The sequence below is a fragment of the Carcharodon carcharias genome, chromosome 7 (assembly GCF_017639515.1).
Source record: "Carcharodon carcharias isolate sCarCar2 chromosome 7, sCarCar2.pri, whole genome shotgun sequence".
In the NCBI taxonomy this organism is placed as follows: domain Eukaryota; kingdom Metazoa; phylum Chordata; class Chondrichthyes; order Lamniformes; family Lamnidae; genus Carcharodon; species Carcharodon carcharias.
The window spans coordinates 66737691-66760101 of NC_054473.1; the positions used below are offsets into that span (position 1 = coordinate 66737691).

A 22411-nucleotide genomic window follows, 5' to 3' on the forward strand; every position below is an offset into this window, starting at 1 on the left:
TAAACCTTGTAAACTATTGTTCTGAAAGTGTAATGAATCTAGCTTTGCTTTTGCTGAATAAAGTTTCTATATAACTGTGTTGTGGTGCCTTTTAAGGATTGACCACAGGAGACTCAGATACAGGTTAACAGGTTATTCAAGTGAATGCAGGGAGAGTCTGCCTTACACTGGCTAAAACAGAACTCTACCAATTACAGGAAAGCCATCTTTTTTGTTCACAACTAGTCATGTACACATTGCATTATTCTAATCTGGTCAGTACATAATCACATAAGCAGGTGTCTCCAGTCCCAGGTATGTATCTTTACTCACCCAAGCAGGGCCTCTTCATCTCGTTCTAGCCTGGCCCCATCCCTGTTTGTCTTTACCCTTATTTGTTTATCCTCATTCCTCCTTTGTCTCCTAATCAGTTAATCTCTTATGATCCCCAAGGCCTTTCTTGAGAGCTCTGCTGATATCGGCCCTTATGGTGTACAAGGTTCACCTGGAGAATTCTGCTGAACTTATCCCTGTTTAACTCTTACAACTGCCACCAATATGGGTCAATGGCGAATCTTTGGTTGATCACGTTAGTCAAAAAGAAAACTTAACCTCTGATTGCAGCCCAGTCATGCCCAGTAGCTCGCCAGATGCAGATCCTGCCTCTATGTTACCCTTTAAAGTACCCAAAGTGCAAAAATCTGCACTAGTGGCTCCTAATGTGGGATTGTGTGACAGTGTTTTTTCATCATTTGTCCTGCTATCTTTGCTCTTTACACTCTTGCAACACTGCCTGCCCAAGTGGCAGTTCTTGCATATCTGAAAAGAAGAAGGATAAGGGTAAGCTTGTAATGAGGTGAGGTGCGGGAAAGTAAGAGGTGTACAGTTGCAACTTGGATATCAGAAGAGAGCGTGGAATGAGGGGAAACAGAGATGTGAGAAGGTAGATTAGGTAGGAACATGTTTTTACCTTTGATGTTCTCAGCTCTGCTGCTGGCCACAGCCACAGTGATGCCCATACCAATATGTCACCATCATCTTCTCTGAGGGAGTAAGGACATGAGGCTGTGCCTGTCACCCACTAGTTAGATCCTGCTGTCTCCAGTGGTGCCCCACCTTGTCATATAAAAGAGTAGGAAGTATGGTGGTGAACAATGTGCAATGTTTGGATGATGTGGCTGTCATGGTTGAATAGCTGGTAGTGTGTGCAAGCTGTGAGATGTGTGTTTGAGGTTTTCAGCAGTGTTAAGTGTATTAATATGAGTTGAGTCATGCTAGCAATAGATTGTTGATTGGTGAGAATGGGGGGTGTGGTGAATTCAGCCATGTGTGAGACTCATGGTTCAGTTGTAAAGATATGGCATTTGAAAATGCAGTCACTGAACTTGACTGCTCATGTGAGGTTGTTAAACTTATTGTTCAACTGCATCCAGGTTCTCGGAGTGACATTGTTCACATTGACCTCCATGACTATCTGCTCCCGTTCCCCCTCAATTCCTGTCAGGAGGGCCTTACCCCCCTGTAGATATAGGACCTCTCTCCTCCTGGCCCTCCCTGAACCAGGGCCTGCAGCAATGCAAGAGAAATCTTGGAGTGTGCTGTCTGCCACGTTGCACCATCTACACTTTCTGCAGGCCACTCTTACACAAGAACTTCTCGTGCCTGCTACAGCTAGAATGCAGCTCGCATTTAAGAAGTGCAAGCTGGCTTGAAGTAGCACACACTAAACTTGTTGTGTTAAGCTCACATACACTTGAGCCCACTGCATTTAATGCTGGCCTGCATGCCGGTATCAATTACATCAGCAGGCATCATGAAGTTTGTGTGCTGCCTGCATTATTTTAATGAGCATGGGTTAATCACAAACCGTGATTCCCATTTTTGGAGTCTGTGGAATTTTTAGCCTTATGCTTTTTCTCTGACAGAGCTATGTTCTGTATTTTTGTTTTTAGTTCAGGTTTCTAGAAATTTGTGCTCCATTTGATTCTGCAAATTCTGTTCTCCACAAAGCTCAAATAATTTGATTTTTTTTTTTGCCTTCTCTTTCTAATGCGGATTCTGGCAAGTTTCATTCTTGCAGAAGCCATTTCTTTGCGACCTGCCACTATAAATTAAACATAAGGTGAGTTAAGGAAAAGCAGAAAGGAAATACAAGGCTTCCTTTTGTCTATTCCTGACACATTAATTGAGTCTAATGGCCTCTTATTAACATTACCCTTGAGAATGATGTGCTAATTCCTGTAATCAACAAGACCCCTCAGCAGCATGGTTAGGGCATATGCCAAGTATTAGCAAATGGCAATGGGGATGCGCCTCATTTTGGCTGCACAGCTCTTATGATTTTCCTCAAGAATGCTCAAGAAACAGAATTCAGAGCTGAAGCCACATTCAGATTTTGATGCCAGGACAAATTCAATTGTAATTGATTTTTATTAAAAAAAATGGTCTTTCCTCCTCCACCCCCACCCCTACCCCTCCTTTTTATTTTGGCAATGACATATTGTCATATCCTCTCAGAAATGTTAGCATCACTCGAGTGTCTCAACAGCATACCAGAGGATGGTTTATGTGTTAGTTATCAGGTCAAAAATGCAATAAGAGAGCATTGTGTATGTATGTATTGTGTGTGTGTGTTTATGTAGCATGTGTTTATATATAGTGTGCGCGCCTGTTTGTGTATTTGAATAGTATGTTTAGTGTGTATATATACATATATATATATATATATATATAGTGTTTATGTAGTAAGTGTTGGGGGGTCATTGTGTATGCATGTTTGTTTGAATCGTTTAGCACTTGAGTTGTGTACACACATTAAGAAATGATGTAAAATGCTTATGGGTCCAGGTTATCAGAAAGAGGAAGAAGTGAATGAGTGTCTGTATTCAAGACGATGCAAAGTATGTACACATTGTTATTAGAAAGAGCATGTAACTCTTTCGAGTACAAACAAACACGTTTCCATCTGTTTCTTCAGATGAAGTTACATTGTTTCATAATTTTGCCGTGGTGAGATTTGAACTCATGATCTTGGGATTACAAGCCCAGTACCATAACCACTTGGCTATTTAGGCCAAGCTAGAAAGAGCATGTAGAGTGTCTTTGGTTACCAGGTTGATAATGTAGTGATGGAAGGTGATACCATGACAGATTGTGTACATGTGTTGATTGTTAAAGAAATGATTGTGATTAGTGTTTTTTTCCATTATTGGGAATTAGGTTAGTGAAGTTTTATTGTGCATATGCTTTATACTGAGTTCTTTTACCATACTACTCATGTTCTGAAATGCTTAAGTGATACACTATAGCTCTAGTGTTGCTATGCTTGTACCTGAGGCTCAATGTACTCTTCTCTCTTCTAATTAAATCAGTGCTGGTTTGTGGCTGTTGTAGTTTAGATTGGTTTGAAGTGCATTAACATCCAACTATGGAAGTTTCAAATGCCAATCCTGAAGAGTTCCTTTAAATTCAGAAAAAGCCCTTATTTTCAATGTAGCTTCAACTTGTAGCTAAAATGAGTTTAATGAGTTAATGCACAAGCTTGCTACTAATCTTCAAGGGAGATAAATCATGCTATGGAAACTATTGAAATATTTCTCTCATTCATAGCAGGGAAAATCCTGACATACATTCTCCTGAATTGTCTACTTCCTGTGGCTGAGGAAATTCTCCCAGGGATAGACCTTCCTAAGAATCTTCTGATATGGTCTTTGTTGTCAGACAAATCCAAGAAAAGTGTTGAGAGCGACACCAAAGCTCTTCATTGCACTTATCGACCTGACCATAGCATTTGATGGCTCTGGATTGTGCTCCAAAGATTTGGATGTCCAAGAAATGCAATCACAATCCTGCAATTGAGTCATGATGATGTAACTGCAATTGTCGAGTGAAACAGAAGCCTTAAATCCAGACCGGGGTCAAGCAAGGCTATGTGATAGCCCCCTACTATTTACAGTCTACCTGACAATGGCTATTCATCTGATCAAAGATAAATTGCCCTCCGCTGTCAGTACCAAATACTGCCTAGAAGGGAAACTTTAACCTCATTCACCTCTGTGCTAAAACTAAACAGATCATCAGACATTCGTGGTCTAGTTTGTGGATGACTGCAGCGTCGTTGCCCACTCTGCTCCAGATTTGCAAGTCACTCTTGATTCTCAATTCTACATACAGTAAGTTCTCACTTTAAATCATCCTGTAAAGCATTGTTCTGTTTTAGTCATTTATTCTTTAGGGGCTGTTTTTCCTGATTTGCATTGCCATTTTAGTTATGTCATTTCTTTGAGTGATTGGCATTGGAGTTGCAAGTTGATGTTGAAGATATGTGTCATCATCACGGATCATACAGTAAGTGAATAGAAATCCTATTGACATGAATCTGTGGAAATTCACACAAGGAATACTGGAAAACCACCTGAATGTGATTGAAGGGCTTGGGTAGCTATCTGTGACACAGGATTAGATGTTTTCTTCAAAAGGTGAAGAATGCTCAGGAAGAAAATCATTGTGCTAATAAACGTAGTGTGCAGAGAGAAAATGAGATAAAAATATAATGCAGCATTTCATGATTGAAAGGTTACCAAAAGACTTTAAAAATTAATTTAGCTGTAAGACTAGAAGACCTGCAAAAGAAAAGCACTTAAGGAACAAGGTTTCTGATCCTTAGAGGAAAATATGACAGACTCTGGAGTTTAGGGAAAGGGTCAGAGGACCAGACTTAAAGACCTCTCCTCAGCTTCTAATCATAGAATAATCAAATTACACAGCATAGGTGGTGGCCATTCAGTCTATCATCCCTGTGCTGGCTCTTTCAAATACTATCCAACTACATGTAGTCCCACTCCTGTGCTCTTTCCCCATAGGCCTTCAATGTTTTCCCTTAAATTATACAGTATTCCTTTCATATTGTGACTTATTTTGCAAATTATTTTGGCTAGGAATGCACAGTCCTGCACTTGAGATACAGAATTTCAACTTATACACTAGTTTTTCCAGGTGAGAAATGTCCAAAGGAACCTAACTCCAGCTTTAATGTGATTCCTATGCGAACCCATGATTAAAGTCACAATTTTCAGGAATGCAACTATAGCTCTAAGAGAGACTTACTATACAAGAAACTTGGCCTGTCCTTGAAAGTTGCCAAAACCAAATTCATATATCAACCCATACCTGGTCAGCCAAGTATTCCAGCTCTTGCAGTATCACAGTATCTTTGCAGTGCAGAAGGCCACCATTTGGCCCATCAAGTCTGCACTGATTCTCTGAAAGAACGTTTCACCTAGTCCCACTTCCCTGCCTTATCCCTGTAACTTGCATACTCTCTTCAGGTAGCAATCCAGTTCCCTTTTGAATACCTCAATCGAACCTGCCTCCACCACCCTGGGTGAAAAAGTTTTTCCTCACACCACTTCCATTCCTTTTTTTTTAAAATTATTTTGAACCTGTGTCCTCTAGTTCTTGATGTTCAAGTTTCTCACTATATACCCTGTCCAAACCCCTCAGGATCTTGAATACCTCTATCAAGTCTCCTTTCAACCTTCTTTTCTCCCAGAAAAAAACAGGCCCAACCATTCCAACCTATCCTCATAACTACAGTTCTTCATCCCAGGAATCATTCTTGTGAATCTCCTCTGTACTCTCTCTAATGTCTTCACATCCTTCCAAGTATGGCACCCAGAACAGGACACAGTACTCCATATGAGGCCTACCTAATGTCTTATAAAAGTTCAGCATGACCTCCTTATTTTTGTACTCAATGCCCCTATTAATATACTATATGTTTAATTAACTGCTTTCTCAGCATACCCTGCCATCTTCAATGACCTATATACATCTACACCAAGGTCGCTCTGTTGCTGCACCCCCTTTAGAGGCTCTACCTTTATTTTATACTGTCTCACTATATTTTTCCTGCTAAAACTAATCACCTCACACTTCTCTACGTTGAACTTCATCTGCCACTTGTCTGTCCAATCCCCCAACATGTCTATGTTCTTTTGAAGATCAAGACTATCCCCATCATAGTTGACAACATTTCTAATCTTTGTATTATTTGCAAACTTTGAAATCATATCCAGCACACCACAGTCTAAGTTATTAATATATACCAGGAAGAGCAAGGGTCCCAACACTGACCCCTGAGGAACTCCACTACAAACTTTCCTCCAATTTGAAAAACAGCCATCACTAATGTTTCCTGTCACTCAGCCATTTTCTTATCCAAGTGCCTACTTTCCCTTTTATTCCATGACTTAGAGTTTTGCTCTAATCTATTGTGCAACACTATATCAAATGCCCTTTGAAAGTCCATATACAGCACATCAACAGTGTTACCTCATGAAAAAAACTCCAGCAACTTAGTTAAATATGATTTTTTCCTTAATTATCCTGCACTTGTCCAAGTGATTATTGATTTTATCCCATATAGTTTCCAGAAATTTCCCCTACCACAGGTCAAACTGACTGGTCTGTAGTTGCTAGTGGTGCTCACAATAAGAGATTGCAGTGGAAAAATTAATCCAGGCAGGTCTTTTGGTTCAAGCTGGTTTATTTTCAAAACAACTCTTCAGTACAACTAACTTCCACATAGTGTTCCAGCTGTGTCTTTTTATTCTGTTTAGATGGGATAATCAATGCCCATCACCTGTTTAACTAGTAATTGCCTTTAACAAGGTGATTGCCGTGCAGTATGATTATTTATACATTGACAACCAGCTTTATCCTTACACCCCTTTTTGAACAAGTGTTTAACATTCACAGTTCTGTAGCCCTCTGGCACCTCCCCTGTGTCAAAGGAAGACGAGAAGATTATCATTAGTGCCTCTGCAATTTCCACTCTCACTTCCCTCAGTATCCTTGGATGCATCTCATCCGGTCTTTGTACTTTATCTATTTTAAGTAAGGATAGCTTTTTCCAACACCACCTTCCTCTCTATTGTTGGCTTGGCCTAAATAGCCAAGTGGTTATGGTACTGGGTTTGTAACCCCAAGATCAAGAGTTCAAATCTCACAATGGCAAACTATGAAACAATGTAACTGCATCTGAAACAGATGGAAACGGGTTTGTACTCGAAAGAGTTACACCTTCTTTGGGCCGTGATTGCCCTGCTACCGAAGAAGGGGGATCTCCGCCTTCTTAAAAACTGGCGCCCGGTCTCCCTCCTCAGCACGGACTACAAAATCTTCGCCCGAGCCATGTCTTCTCGGCTCGGCACCGTGCTGGACCACATGATCCACCCTGACCAGTCCTACACCGTCCCGGACCGAACCATTTATGATAACATCCATCTGGTCCGGGACATCATCCACCATTCCCAGAGGGCTGGTCTGTCGAGCGCCTTCCTGTCTCTCGATCAGGAGAAGGCGTTCGACAGGGTGGATCACGGATACTTACTCGGAACTCTGCGAGCTTTCGGGTTCGGGACGCATTTTGTCGCCCGGATCCGACTTCTGTACACTGCCGCGGAGTGTCTAGTGAAGGTTAACGGGTCCCTGCGCTTTGGGAGAGGGGTACGTCAGGGCTGCCCCCTGTCTGGCCAGTTGTATTCTATTTGCGTGGAGCCTTTCCTGCGCCTCTTGCGGAGGAGGTTGTCGGGATTGGTTCTGCGCGGGCCGGGCATCGGGGTGGTCCTTTCGGCTTACGCCGATGACGTGCTCCTTATGTTTAGTCACCCGGCTGACCTGCGGAGGATGCGCGAGTGCCAGGAGGTCTACTCTGCCGCTTCTTCTGCCAGGATCAACTGGGGTAAGTGTTCTGGACTCCTGGTCGGTCAGTGGCAGATGGATCCCCTACCCGAGGAGCTCAGGCCTTTCACCTGGAGCAGGACCAGCCTCCTCTACCTGGGTGTCCATCTCTGCCCCGCTGAGGAATCCTGGCCGGCAAACTGGCAGGAACTGGAGACGAAAGTCACCGCTCGCCTGCGGCGCTGGACAGGACTGCTCCGAGTGCTATCTTACCGGGGTCGAGTTCTGGTCATAAACCAGCTGATCGCCGCCATGTTGTGGTATCGGCTGGTCACTTTGACCCCTCCCCCGGACTTTGTCACAAGAATCCAGAGATTGTTAGTCGACTTCTTCTGGGACAAAAGATTGCACTGGGTCGCTGCCGAGGTTCTGAGTCTCCCGCTTAGGGAGGGTGGTCAGGCGCTAGTGTGCCTACGCACACAGGTGGCGACTTTCCGCCTTCAGACCCTGCAGCGATACCTCTACGTTGAGCCTCCTCCTAGATGGTGTGCCCTGATGACGTATTTCTTCCGTCAGGTGCACGGCCTGAATTATGACGTGCAGCTCCTGTTTATAGAACAGCTGGGCCTCGGTGGCTCCTTGCAGGCGTTGCCCGTCTTTTACCAGGACCTGATCAAAGTCTGGAAAGTGGTCGCCTCGCGACGCAGCTCTCCCCCGTCAGGAGTAGCGGCTATCGTCAGAGAGCCGCTGCTCAGGAATCCGCCCCTCCGTCCTTTTCAGTGGTTGGCGGAGAGGAGGGCTGTGGCCGCAGGGGTGACCAGGATCGGGGACGTGCTGGGTGGCGGAGGACTGGGCTGGATGCTCCCGCAGGAGTTGGCGCGACGCGCGTCTGTGAGTGTCCAGGTCGCAGCCGATGCCATCCAAGACCTGAGAACGGTCGTGCTCGGACCCGACGTTATTTTGGGTCTTGAGGTGGCCCAGGTGCGCGGTGGTCTTCCGTCTGAGCGTTCCCCTGTTCGGACGGAATTCCACATTGGCCCCAAGCCCCGAACCCTCCCTCGGGTGCTGGTGCCCCGCAATATGAGCTGCCTCGGGGACATGCCCTCTGTGCCTTTTGGCACAGCAAAGAGGGGCTTTTTGTATGGACTGCTGCTGCACACCTTCCATTTTCTCGCCCTTGTCCGTCGACCGGACACGCCCTGGCGTGCCTTGTTGCCGTCCGGCGGCGGAGGCCCTCGATGGGAGGCCCTCTACGGAGGTGTCCTCCCCCTTTCTATCGGGGACCTGGGTTGGAGGTTGTTGCATGCAGCAGTCCCTTATAATAAGAGGATGCATAGGTTCACGGACTCTCAGGACACATGCCCTTTTTGCGGTCTTGTGGAGTCCGTGGACCATGTATACATAGGGTGTTGTAGGCTGCACTCCCTTTTTAGTTATTTGAAAAACCTTTTATTGATGTTTTGTTTGCACTTCAGCCCCACGCTCCTGATCTATGGGCACCCGGTGCAGAAGGGGGTCGGGAAGGAGGAGGACCTCCTCGTGAACCTGCTCCTGGGCCTGGCCAAGTTGGCCATTAACAGGTCCAGGCAGCGGGCGATCGACGGGGGAGTCCCGCCCGATTGTTTGTCCCTCTTCCGCGGCTACGTTCGCTGCCGGATGTCCCTGGAGAAGGAGCACGCGGTGTCTGCTGGCACTCTCGAGGCCTTCCGTGCTCGGTGGGCACCGCGGGGACTGGGGTGTTTTGTTGACCCCTTTAATCACATTTTGATTTAAAGTTTGTAAGTTTCCTTTAAACTTTGTTCTTGGTTTTACAGCTGACCTGAATTAGGGGCTGTGCCTGATTTATCCCAATTTTGTTGATTTGGTTTTCATTTAAAAGATTATCAAGAGTTCCTCTCAATTGTACATTCTTCTAGTGTACCAGTTACCTTCTCTCTCTCTCCTCGGCCTGGGTAGCAAGTTCTTCCTTTGTAAAAACAGATTCAACACTTGTTCAACACCTCTGCTATTTCTCTAGCCTCCACAAGCAAATTCCCTTTATTTGTCCCTAATCGGCTCTATTCTTTCTTTTACCATCCTTTTATGATTTACATGCTTTTGGAAGAGCTTGGGATTCCCTCTTATCTTCGTTGCCAGCCTTTTTCATGCTCTCTCCTTGCTTTTCTTATTAGTCTCTTCACTTCCCCTCTGGTCCTTCTATAGTCAGCCTGATTCTCCATTGTATTTTCTACCTGACATCTGTCATACGCACACTTCTTCCTTTTCATCTTTACCTCTATCTCTCTCGTCATCCAGAGTGCTCTAGAATTATTTGTCCCACCTTTCCCCTTCAAGGGAATAACCCTGACATCATCTGCAATACTTTTTCTTTGAAGGTGGCCCATTGTTCAGCAACTGTTTTTTCTGCCAACATTTGATTCCAACTCATTCCACTCAGATGCATTCTCATCCCATCAAAGTTGGTTTTCCCCCAGTTATTTATCCCCGCTCTGGATTGTTTTCTGCCCTTTTCCATGATTAACCTAAACCTTATGATACATTAGTCACTGTCCCCTAGAGGCTCTTCCACTGATATTTGATCCACTTGGGCCAACTCATTCTCCAGAACCAGGTCTAAGGTGCATGTCCTCTTGTTGGACTGGAAACATACTGCTGTAGAAAATTATTTTGAACACATTCCAGGAACTCTCACCCCTCTTTATCCTTTTGTATTAATGCTATCCCAGTCTATATCTGGATAATTGAACTCCCCCATTGTGATTACTCTATAACTTTTGCATCCCTCTGTAATTTCTTTGCAAATTTGTTTTTCCACATCTCTTCTATATATTACGCCAATTAATGTTATCGCACCTTTCCCGTTCTTTACCCCTACCCAGAGAGATTCTGTCCTTGACCCCTCTGGAACATCCTCTCTCTCCAGTACTGTAATGTCATCTTTAACCAATATAGCCACTTCAACCCCACTTTTCTTCATTTCCTGTTTCATAAAGACCCTGTACATAGGAATATTTACTGCCCAGTCCTGCCCTTCCTTGGGCCAGGTCTCTGTTATAGCAAGAATATCATAATTCCATTTGTCAACCTGTGCCTGCTGCTCATCAGTCTTATTAAACACACTCCGTGCATTCACATACACGCATGTTAGCCCTGATTAGGCTTTTTTGTTTTCCCGCTTATTCTGACCCCATCTAATGACTTACTGTTGCCTATTCTAATTCTATTAAACTCTCTAAGTATTCTATCTACCTTGATGCAACTTTGATATATCCTCATTATCAGTTGATCCTTCACTACTTCCCACTGCCAGTTTTTCTCCTCTGCACTCTGAATTTCTCCCCAGGTTCCCATCCCCCTCTCATATATGCTGAAGGTGAGACTCTGGAATATATTGAGCACTTCCCATACCTTGGAAATCACCTCTCTCAAAAAGCCACCATTTGCAAGATCCAACACCAGATCAGCTGTGCCAGCCCAGCATCCTACAAATTGTGCAGTGAAAGTTTGACAACAAAGACTTGCACAAGTCAACACAAGTCTTTGTGTACAGAGCAGTTGTCATCACCACACTCCTGTATTGCAGTGAGATGTGGACTTTGTATCAGTGACACACTTTACATACTAGAGAAATTTCATCAGCAATGCCTCCGCCACATTCTCCAGGTTCAATAAGAGGACCATCAAACAAATGCTAGTAGTGTCCTTCGTGAATCCAGTTCCACAAAGTTCTGGTGAAATGCCTACAGAATTAATTGGCACTGTGTCCGGTTGGCCAAAAAGGGTCTACCGGCCAGGTCCTGTTTTCTCAACTCTCAAGTGGCCAACATTCCAGGAGAGGACGAAGAAAATGCTTTAAAGACACACTGAAGCTCTCCTTGAAATGCAGCATTGCTGACATTAATGACTGAAGGAGTTTGCTAACAAGCATTCAAAACATCTTAATGATGAGGCAGAACAGCAGCAGAAAATGAAGCAAATCCTGCACTCAAGATGCCACTGCCTGTTGGGATATTCATGCGTCCTCTGTCCAAAGGCAGGTCCTTGGCTCATTTTCTGCTGATGCTTCATCCTGAGCCATTTACTTGGTGATTTTTGTCAGTGGTGGTTTACTGTTTTCTTACACTCACAGGGGCAGGACGAGGAGGTGGGTTCCAAGTGTCACACTGTTGGCCCTAATCTGAACCACATGCTAACCACCTAGCCAACTGAGCTAATGGCCCCCCCCCCAGATATACATATATTCCTGCAAAAACAAAAATTTCTCTTTTTAAATGGGATTTTTATTTTCATGACAAGAGCAATCAATAAGCACAACCAATTACATATTTTTTGCCAACTCATGACATTTAGATTTACTAACCATTTTCTCAAATCTTTCCTCAAATTGAGTTAAAACATATGTATTACAGAATCACAGAATTACTGCAGCACAGAAGGAGGCCATTCGGCTTGTCATGTCTGCCATTTCATTGTCATTAAACATGGGGAAATTAAATTGTAATCTATTGTGAGATCACTTGGGAAAAACTTTACAGGTGCCTAGGTCCCGCATTTTAAGGTGTGAAATATACTAAGTAAATAGGGATGGTCACATTGAAGACTGCCTGTTGCCCTTAATTCACCAATATCTATTGTTTCAGAATGCCTCTTGTACCTTTTATAGTGTAAAATATTTGGGACTGTGATGCCTGTATTTTACAACTGTCCGTTGTTTGCGAGTTTCCAAAGAACGAGGTTACACTGCAGATTAGAAACCTGACCTTAACACTGCCAGAATGATAGATTTAGGTTATTATTGTTATATAGCGTAGTGCACAGGCTAGGATATATCACAGGGAGACAGCAACACGCCAAGTGTTTGCTAGCCTAATAGAGAGCAATGACTATCTAGAGATGAGTTATATGCTGTAATCTAATTGAAGGGTACAGATGGTTTATTTATAGAGTAATGCAATAGAATGGAATCTGCATATAGTTCTTGATACTTAGGAACAAGTCATGGCTGGAATGTAATTATAGGTTATAAGGTTTCTGTACAAAATAGGGACCCTGGTGTAAGTCACAGGCTGGATACTAAGCGGGGGACATTGTGGGGTTTTATGTGGCACAGAATCCGAAAAGCAGGACAACTTCTGTATTTTCATTGTTCAGCTGGCCCCTCATGAATTCTGTACTCTTTGTGTAAACTCGGCTTATTTTAAAATAGAAAATATCCTAGCTTAATTGATTGAACAGTTATTAAACTTGCCACTTGTATCAAGTTTGGGCTAAAATTTTGTTGCTCTTCAGTGCATTAGTGATGTTGGAATGGTACAAGGATCAGTTTTATAAGGAAGCTCAGGTGTTGATCTGTGGAGGAGGCTTGAATTGGAAGGACAGTTGTCATGCAGGTGTATTTCAGCAGCACTATAATGTCAATGCTTCAGAATGTGCAGAGTTGAAAGCACCAAACTGAAATTTTCAGGAATCAGAACAAAAATGTCATGAGAAATTGAGGAAGTCCAGATATGGAGTTTGATTTGTAATCTATGTGCCTTCAAGGTATTTGTAAGCCCACAGAAAATTTTCATTGGTTAATCTTATCTTTCTAATTCCTAATGCCACTACCCCAAGCTGTAACAGAAAGAAAACCTTCTGTTCTGTTAAAACCTTTTCTGAAACCTGTGCAGTGGAAGTCAAAGCTATTACTTGAACCTTTTGATACCACATATGTTTAAATATAGTCCAACTTCATTGAATGTGTGCTGTGTAGAAATCGTAAAATTTTATTCTACATTTGTTTTGTTTCTTGGACTTTGGGATGCTTAACTACTTCCAACTTTCAAGCCATTATCAAATTTTTTGTATAGTGTTTGAGGTTATTACTGCATGCTTTTAATTAACAAGGTGGTTTGATATTTACTACTCTTCCCTTTCCCTGAACTCTTGATAATCTTTTAAATCTTTTAAATCTGAACTCTTGATAATCTTTTAAATGAAAACCAAATCAACAAAATTGGGATAAATCAGGCACAGCCCCTAATTCAGGTCAGCTGTAAAACCAAGAACAAAGTTTAAAGGAAACTTACAAACTTTAAATCAAAATGTGATTAAAGGGGTCAACAAAAAACCCCAGTCCCCGCGGTGCCCACCGAGCACGGAAGGCCTCGAGAGTGCCAGCAGACACCGCGTGCTCCTTCTCCAGGGACATCCAGCAGCGAACGTAGCCACGGAAGAGGGACAAACAATCGTGCAGGACTCCCCCGTCGATCGCCCGCTGCCTGGACCTGTTAATGGCCAACTTGGCCAGGCCCAGGAGCAGGTTCACGAGGAGGTCCTCCTCCTTCCCGACCCCCTTCCGCACCGGGTGCCCATAGATCAGGAGCGTGGGGCTGAAGTGCAAACAAAACATCAATAAAAGGTTTTTCAAATAACTAAAAAGGGAGTGCAGCCTATAACACCCTATGTATACATGGTCCACGGACTCCACAAGACCGCAAAAAGGGCATGTGTCCTGAGAGTCCGTGAACCTATGCATCCTCTTATTATAAGGGACTGCTGCATGCAACACCCTCCAACCCAGGTCCCCGATAGAAAGGGGGAGGACACTTCCGTAGAGGGCCTCCCATCGGGGGCCTCCGCCGCCGGACGGCAACAAGGCACGCCAGGGCGTGTCTGGTCGACGGACAAGGGCGAGAAAATGGAAGGTGTGCAGCAGCAGTCCGTACAAAAAGCCCCTCTTTGCCGTGCCAAAAGGCACAGAGGGCATGTCCCCAAGGCGGCTCATATTGCGGGGCACCAGCACCCGAGGGAGGGTTCGGGGCTTGGGGCCAATGTGGAATTCCGTCCGAACAGGGGAACGCTCAGACGGAAGACCACTGCGCACCTGGGCCACTTCAAAACCCAAAATAACGTCGGGTCCGAGCACGACCGTTCTCAGGTCTTGGATGGCATCGGCTGCGACCTGGACACTCACAGACGCGCGTCGCGCCAACTCCTGCGGGAGCATCCAGCCCAGTCCTCCGCCACCCAGCACGTCCCCGATCCTGGTCACCCCTGCGGCCACAGCCCTCCTCTCCGCCAACCACTGAAAAGGACGGAGGGGCGGATTCCTGAGCAGCGGCTCTCTGACGATAGCCGCTACTCCTGACGGGGGAGAGCTGCGTCGCGAGGCGACCACTTTCCAGACTTTGATCAGGTCCTGGTAAAAGACGGGCAACGCCTGCAAGGAGCCACCGAGGCCCAGCTGTTCTATAAACAGGAGCTGCACGTCATAATTCAGGCCGTGCACCTGATGGAAGAAATACATCATCAGGGAACACCATCTAGGAGGAGGCTCGACGTAGAGGTATCGCTGCAGGGTCTGAAGGCGGAAAGTCGCCACCTGTGTGCGTAGGCACACTAGCGTCTGACCACCCTCCCTAAGCGGGAGACTCAGAACCTCGGCAGCGACCCAGTGCAATCTTTTGTCCCAGAAGAAGTCGACTAACAATCTCTGGATTCTTGTGACAAAGTCCGGGGGAGGGGTCAAAGTGACCAGCCGATACCACAACATGGCGGCGATCAGCTGGTTTATGACCAGAACTCGACCTCGGTAAGATAGCACTCGGAGCAGTCCTGTCCAGCGCCGCAGGCGAGCGGTGACTTTCGTCTCCAGTTCCTGCCAGTTTGCCGGCCAGGATTCCTCAGCGGGGCAGAGATGGACCCCCAGGTAGAGGAGGCTGGTCCTGCTCCAGGTGAAAGGCCTGAGCTCCTCGGGTAGGGGAACCATCTGCCACTGTCCGACCAGGAGTCCAGAACATTTACCCCAGTTGATCCTGGCAGAAGAAGCGGCAGAGTAGACCTCCTGGCACTCGCGCATCCTCCGCAGGTCAGCCGGGTGACTAAACATAAGGAGCACGTCGTCGGCGTAAGCCGAAAGGACCACCCCGATGCCCGGCCCGCGCAGAACCAATCCCGACAACCTCCTCCGCAAGAGGCGCAGGAAAGGCTCCACGCAAATAGAATACAACTGGCCAGACAGGGGGCAGCCCTGACGTACCCCTCTCCCAAAGCGATGGGGCGCCGTCAGGGACCCGTTAACCTTCACTAGACACTCCGCGGCGGTGTACAGAAGTCGGATCCGGGCGACAAAATGCGTCCCGAACCCGAAAGCTCGCAGAGTTCCGAGTAAGTATTCGTGATCCACCCTGTCGAACGCCTTCTCCTGATCGAGAGACAGGAAGGCGCTCGACAGACCAGCCCTCTGGGAATGGTGGATGATGTCCCGGACCAGATGGATGTTATCATAAATGGTTCGGTCCGGGACGGTGTAGGACTGGTCAGGGTGGATCATGTGGTCCAGCACGGTGCCGAGCCGAGAAGACATGGCTCGGGCGAAGATTTTGTAGTCCGTGCTGAGGAGGGAGACCGGGCGCCAGTTTTTAAGAAGGCGGAGATCCCCCTTCTTCGGCAGCAGGGCAATCACGGCCCTGCGCCACGAAAGGGGCATCTCCCTGGTAGCAATGCTCTCCCCCAGGACCCCCGCGAAGTCGCTCCCCAAGACGTCCCAGAACGCCCCGAAGAACTCCACGGTCAGCCCGTCTAGTCCCGGGGTTTTGCCCCTAGAAAGACCGTCGAGTGCGCCGGTCAGCTCCCCCAGACTTATAGGGGAGTCGAGCTATCCGGCGCACTCCGGGCCGACCTGCAGCAGGTCCTCCCACAAAACTCTGCAAGCTTCCTCACTGGACGGATCCGGGGAGAACAGGGCAGTGTAGTAATCTCGGGCAATGTCCCTGATGTCCTCCGGATCCGAGACAAGGGATCCGTCGTCGGCCAGCAGCGCAAAGAGCTGCTTACGGACCCCATGCCTTTTTTCCAGTGAGTAGAAGAAGGGAGAGCCACGGTCCATCTCCTTAAGGAAACAGATCCGCGACCTCACGAACGCGCCCCGAGACCCGACCAGTTGCAGGTCCCGCAGCGCGCCCTTCTTCTCATCGTACACCGACCGCAGGGCCGGGTCCGTGTCGGGCTGACGGAGACGTGCCTCCAGGCCGAGCACCTCCTTCTCCAACTCCTCGACCCTGGATTTGCGTCTCTTTGTCGACCCCTTCGCGTACTCTTGACAGAAAACTCGGACGTGAGTCTTGCCCACGTCCCACCATAGCCTCAAGGAGGGGAAGCCTCCCCGCTTCCTTCTCCAGCCGGCCCAGAAGCGACGGAACGAGTCCAGGAACCGCCGGTCTTCCAACAACAGGTTATTAAAATGCCAGTACGCGGACCCTGTCCGAGCGCAGAACGAAGTGAGCTCCGCCCACACCAGACGGTGGTCCGTGCACGGAACCTGCTGTATAGAAGCAGCCGGAACGCAGGACACGTACGCCTTCAAAACGTAAAGGCGGTCGAGTCTGGACGCTCCGACTCCAGGTGACACAAAGGTGAACACGCTGGAGTCAGGATGGAGATTTCGCCAGACGTCCACTAACTCGAAGCACCTGACCAGGTCCCGCAACTTACTCACACCTCGCGTGCAGTGCGGGGTACCGTGACGGTCCCGGACCCCGAGGGTGCAATTGAAATCCCCCTCGAGGACGATGCACTCGCCAGCGTCGATGGAGCCGAGATGAGTGGACACTTCTTCAAAGAAGCTTGCTTGCTGCTGCGTGCCCAGGGGAGCGTACACATTCACAAAGTGAAGCACCGCCCCCCCCAGACGCACAGTCAGGTGCAGCAACCGGCCTGGCACCGGCTCCTTGACCCCCATGATCTCCGGCTGAAAATGCGGGGCCAACAAGATAGCCACCCCGCCAGAATTGGAGGCTAGGTGACTCATGTAGACCCCCCCTCGCCACTCCAGGAGCCACGTGGCTTCGTCTCCCAGAACGGTATGGGTTTCTTGCAGGAAGCACAACGCATACTTCCCGTCCCTGAGGACCGAGAAGTTCTGGAACCTGCGCTGTGCGCCCCTGCTGCCGCGGATGTTGAGGCTGGCTATAGTCGTCTTCATTGTCAAAGGTACATCAAACCTTCACCTTAAGTCATTAAAAAGAAGAGGACTTTTTAGTCCTTCCTCTCCTTCAGGAGCCCAGCGAGAAACGTTTGGACCCTCCGCCGCGCGTTCCTATCCAACTCAGGAGACTTGAGAGCCTCGCGAGTGGACCAGAACACCAGCGGAAAAGAATGCCACCGGTCCAAGGCCAACTGAACCCTGTCTCGGCGACCGCGATGACTCACCAAAAAGTCCCGGAGTTCCCTTGGGGGGATGAGGGGGGAGTCAGTGGAGGGCACCTGGGGATCCACCGCCTCACTTGAGAGCGACTCAGCGTAATCTCCAGCGCTCACCACGGACACCCTGTCCTCCTCCAGGTCGTCGCCTCCAGCTTCCGACCCCTCCCCCGCATTGAGTACGGGGGCTGATTCGGAGCTGCCAGCTGGCCCCACCTGTACCTCGATCCCACCCCCAGGATCAAGGCCAGAGGGGTCCTCTCTGGTCTCCTCTAAAGGTTTTGGGTCAGAGGGCAGCGGCAGTTCTGATGCCCGCTCTCCTCCCGGCACCGGATCGTCCGGGGAGCTCAGGACAAGCTCCTGACCCAAAACAAGGATGCCCGGTGCTAAGGTTTGGGAGGGAGCGGGAAGGCCTTCCTTTTCGCCGCCACCCAATGACCCGTTAACATTTTTTAAATTTTGAAAGCTATAGTCCCCCGACGAGCCAGAAGGTACCTCGGGGGTATCGAGGGTTCCTGAGTCGGGCACCACCTCAAGGGAGGTGCCTTCAGTGACCCCCGAGGGGCCCTGTTCAGGGGACTGCAGCAGGTTGACGGGGGTAACAGTGGTGGGAGTCGGTGCAGGGGTTTTGAGTTCCCCCAGAGGACAGGGCGAGATTTTACTTGGTGGAGACGCCACCACCTCTTCATCGGGGGAAGGGACACACCCAACTTCTTCAGTTTGGGCACCTCCTCCTCCGAAGCGTGACATCTCTTCCGGGTCAGGCTGGGGGCTAGGGAGACCTTCATTTCCGAGGCCCCCTCCTCCTTGTCCAGCCCTCCCGGACACTCCACCCTCTGGGTTTTGGGCGTTAGATTCCCCGGCTCGGGGTCCCGCGTCTTTTCTCCGCCGGCCCCGGGAGCACGCGCAGGGACGACGCCGGGCCCAGCACTCGGCGCCTTAGCACCCACGGTCCCGGGAGCACACGCGGACACGACGCCGGGGCCGGATGATGTCTTTTCCCCCGAGCCCGTGCTTGCAGGTGTTTGGGGCGTTTCAGGGGCAGCCTCCAGGTTGCGGGTCTTCCTCCGCACCTTCTTACGGCGCGGGGGCTCTCCCCCCGCCTCACCGGCAGCCGAGATGGCAGTGGCCACCGGCGTCGCTTCCCCTTGCGGGGAGGGAGATGGAGTGGTGGCGGGGGGAGGAGGGGCGGTGCCAGCCGTGGCCGCTTGGGTGGGGCTCGTGGCCTTGGAGGCGGGGCAGTTCTTCCTCACGTGCCCCGCCTCCTTATAAGCATGGCACCGCACGCCCTCCACGGTCCAGAAGACACGATAGGCGGTCCCCTCAAAATTGATAGTGAAGGCCCCCTCCAGGCACTCCTCCTGGGCCAAGTGGACAAATACCTGGCGCCGGAAGGAGTACACGTGGTGGAGGGCCGAGTCTTTGAGGCCGAGCGGGATTGGTGCAACCCCCGACCTGACCTCCCCCAGTTTATTAAGGTGGGGGAGGAGGAGCTCACTGGATAGAATAGGTGGGACGTTTGAAATAATAATTCTCTGGGCGGTGGCCTCAAGGGGATCCACCGCCAGAAAAGTCCCGCCCACAGTGAGTCCTTTTTGCAGGGCGAGGTGCACCGCCCGCTCGGACCTCAAGAAGAATATGGCCTTCCCATACATTTTAGAGGCCGCGACAATGGCTGAGGGGCCGACGACCCCAGCCATAGCCTTTACGCAGGCCTCTATTGTCATTTCAGGGTGAGCATAGCTCTTTACCCCAAGGGCCCTGGTGAGGAGGCGGAATGGTGACAGTGCAGCAGGAGCAGCTGGAGCTGCAGAAGCAGCCACCCCCGCATAGGTTTTCTTTTTTTGAGGCCCTGCCACCGGTGACAAAACCGCCTCCACATTAGCCCTCGAGGGTCCGGCCACAGGCGATGGTGAATTGGCCTTAGGGCCAGAGCCACGCCCACCCCAGGAAGGATTGGCCATTTTGTTTTTTTTTTATATTTTTTTTTATATATATAGGGAGGAAAGGTGGTGGGGGAGAGAGGTAGAAACAACCTCCCCTCTTTTAGGCAGGAGAGGAGAGGAGGGAGAGGAGTAAAAGACAGGGAGGCACAGGAGGGAAAGAGGTAAATGTCCAGGTGGGTGTCCTCGATGGTGGATGGACGGTGGGTGGGGGCCTGATGTTCTTCAGGCAGGGGGAGGTTATGTCTTCACCAGCTACTGCTGGCCTTACCGGGGAAAAGGGCTGGGTTGAGGGAGGGGCGGCAGAAAGATGGTTTCAGCACACACACTCACCCTCCCTCTCTTCCTTCCCCAAACCCTCTGGCAGTCTTCTTGCCTCCCCCTACAAAACACAGTCCTTTATTGCCCCCACCTTACACAAACAATAACATTGGACACCCACCTAGGATGTTGTTTTTAGACACAGTCCTGGCCTTCCTGTCCTGTAACAACAGAAGCTGTTCTTCTTCTCTCCCTCTCTCTCCTTTTGCTCCACGGGCAGGTCCAGCAGCAGCAGCAGCAGCAAACACCCTCGAGTGCAGGTCCAGCAGCAGCAACAAACACCCTCAAGTGCAGGTCCAGCAGCAGCAGCAAACACCCTCAAGTGCAGGTCCAGCAACAGCACACAGCAGAAGCAACAACCCCAAAGGCAGCAGCAGAAACAGTTGAAACACTGTGGAGCAGCAACACCACACACCTTCTCTCCTCAGTATCAGGAAACCAACTGAATCCACAATTGCCTCCACTAGATCGTTAAGAAAATGAACTCTTGATACTCTTTTTGAGTAAACCTGTTTCCATCTGTTTCAGATGAAGTTACATTGTTTCATAGTTTGCCATTGTGAGATTTGAACTCTTGATCTGGGGGTTACAAACCCAGTACCATAACCACTTGGCTATTTAGGCCAAGCTCCCTTTCCCTGAACTCCCTATAAATAAGATACTTGCCTGACTGCCAGCAATCAAAGGCTGGTTTGTATCCCACATCACAGCTGCATCTGATCTATCTTCTCCTGCTAAAACATTGTAGCTGGTTAGCACAGCATTGAATGTTCAGGTTTGTGGATCGTGTAACTTAGGCTAATGAATCAATACACCTGGTTTCGACAGGCAGGCTATAAACATCACAGATAAGGCAAGTGACCCCTCCATGCCTCCCAAGACTGATTTGGTACAGTTGTGTGGCACAACCAGTGATGGTATTGGTTCTCCAATTTGAATGAGCGCTAGAAATATCCTTGCAGAGGTCTGAAGATCAGAGGTCTTGACTTCAGTGGAAGCTCCATTTATGCATCCATATAGATCTTCCATAAATTTTCCACCAAAGTTAATGGTAGTTAATCAGGAGAATCCTTAATGAAATTCCTGAAACATTTTACACGTGGAACGCAGAAGCCTCAAGTGATGTTGGGGAATTCAGTGCAACAACCTCAGTACCAAAACAAGCAGCTAGATGTTGCTCATTATCTCTCTGGCTTCCATTGGAGTAAATCAATTATTTTAAGGAGGCCAAGCAAACAAAAAGTACGGGAGGAGTAATTGACTTACCCTATTTTCCAGTGGTGGAGGTTGCAATTCATGATCTGTCCTTTGCCAGTTCCATTGGAGGTGGGCAGCACATAAATTTGGTGCTGCCACCTAACTTCTCACTGCCTCTACGTACATCAGCTTTTCAGCTAGATCAGGCACATCATCTAACTCAGCACAATCACTGACGTTATTCCTTCTCTTTGAGGACAAGGTGCCACACAAAGAGCAGAGCAGAAGTGGCAGAGGACAAGGACACCTGTATCTCCTGAATCCTAGGGAGGAGATGGTCTTCAGCATCCTGGGGCCAGCAGCAACAGAGCAAGTGTCACTCGGTATTGCTGAGAATATTGAGAATAATGGTATATTTGTGTCTTCTGCGCTTTCTCAACTCCCAGCTCACCCTTGCCCTGCTATCTGGCATGATTAGCAAGATTCTGTTGTTGTGACCATAGACCTCTTGCTTCCCTTACCTAACCTTGCCCTTCTGATTTTCTACTTTCAGACACCCAGGAACTGCCACCTACCAAGCACAGCAGCTGAAGGAGGGAGAGAGCAACAGCACAACACTAATGAAGAGACTTCATCACTTGATCTGACACATACAGCAACTAGCTCAGATACCAGCACTACATATTTTGGAGGTCGCTATAGAGTTGGGATTAGCGTGTGGTGAGCCACTGGGAACAAATGGGCTGCAGCCAGGTGGGATAATGGAGTCTGTTTTGCAGCTCACTGGAGGACAAAGTTGCAGACAAGTCCTGCTACAGGGGGCTTGATGAGGACATTGAAGGGGCAGGCGAATGCTAATGAGGATGCACAACGAGATGTTTGGCGTATTCATTGGCCTCCCAGACAGCCTTCAGCCATCATTAATGGAGCATTGACGAGTCTGGTTCCAAATTGGCAGCAGGGTATTGCACAGAGCTTGCTCTTTCCACAGCGTCTCCTTCATCTCCCTGTCATGATGCAGACACTTAGGCACTTTTACTGCTGCCCCATTCCTGTTGCAGCCTTGGTGTGGTCAGGTCACCTACCTCCTCCGCCTATCCCTGTAA

The 22411-nt window shown here is 48.4% G+C and overlaps 1 long non-coding RNA gene across 1 annotated transcript in view; it reads left to right on the top strand.

Moving 5' to 3' along the window:
- The window catches only part of LOC121279756, a 61131-nt gene that overhangs the window by 18971 nt on the left and 19749 nt on the right, over positions 1–22411 (top strand). The gene's annotated exons all lie outside the window — the stretch shown is intronic.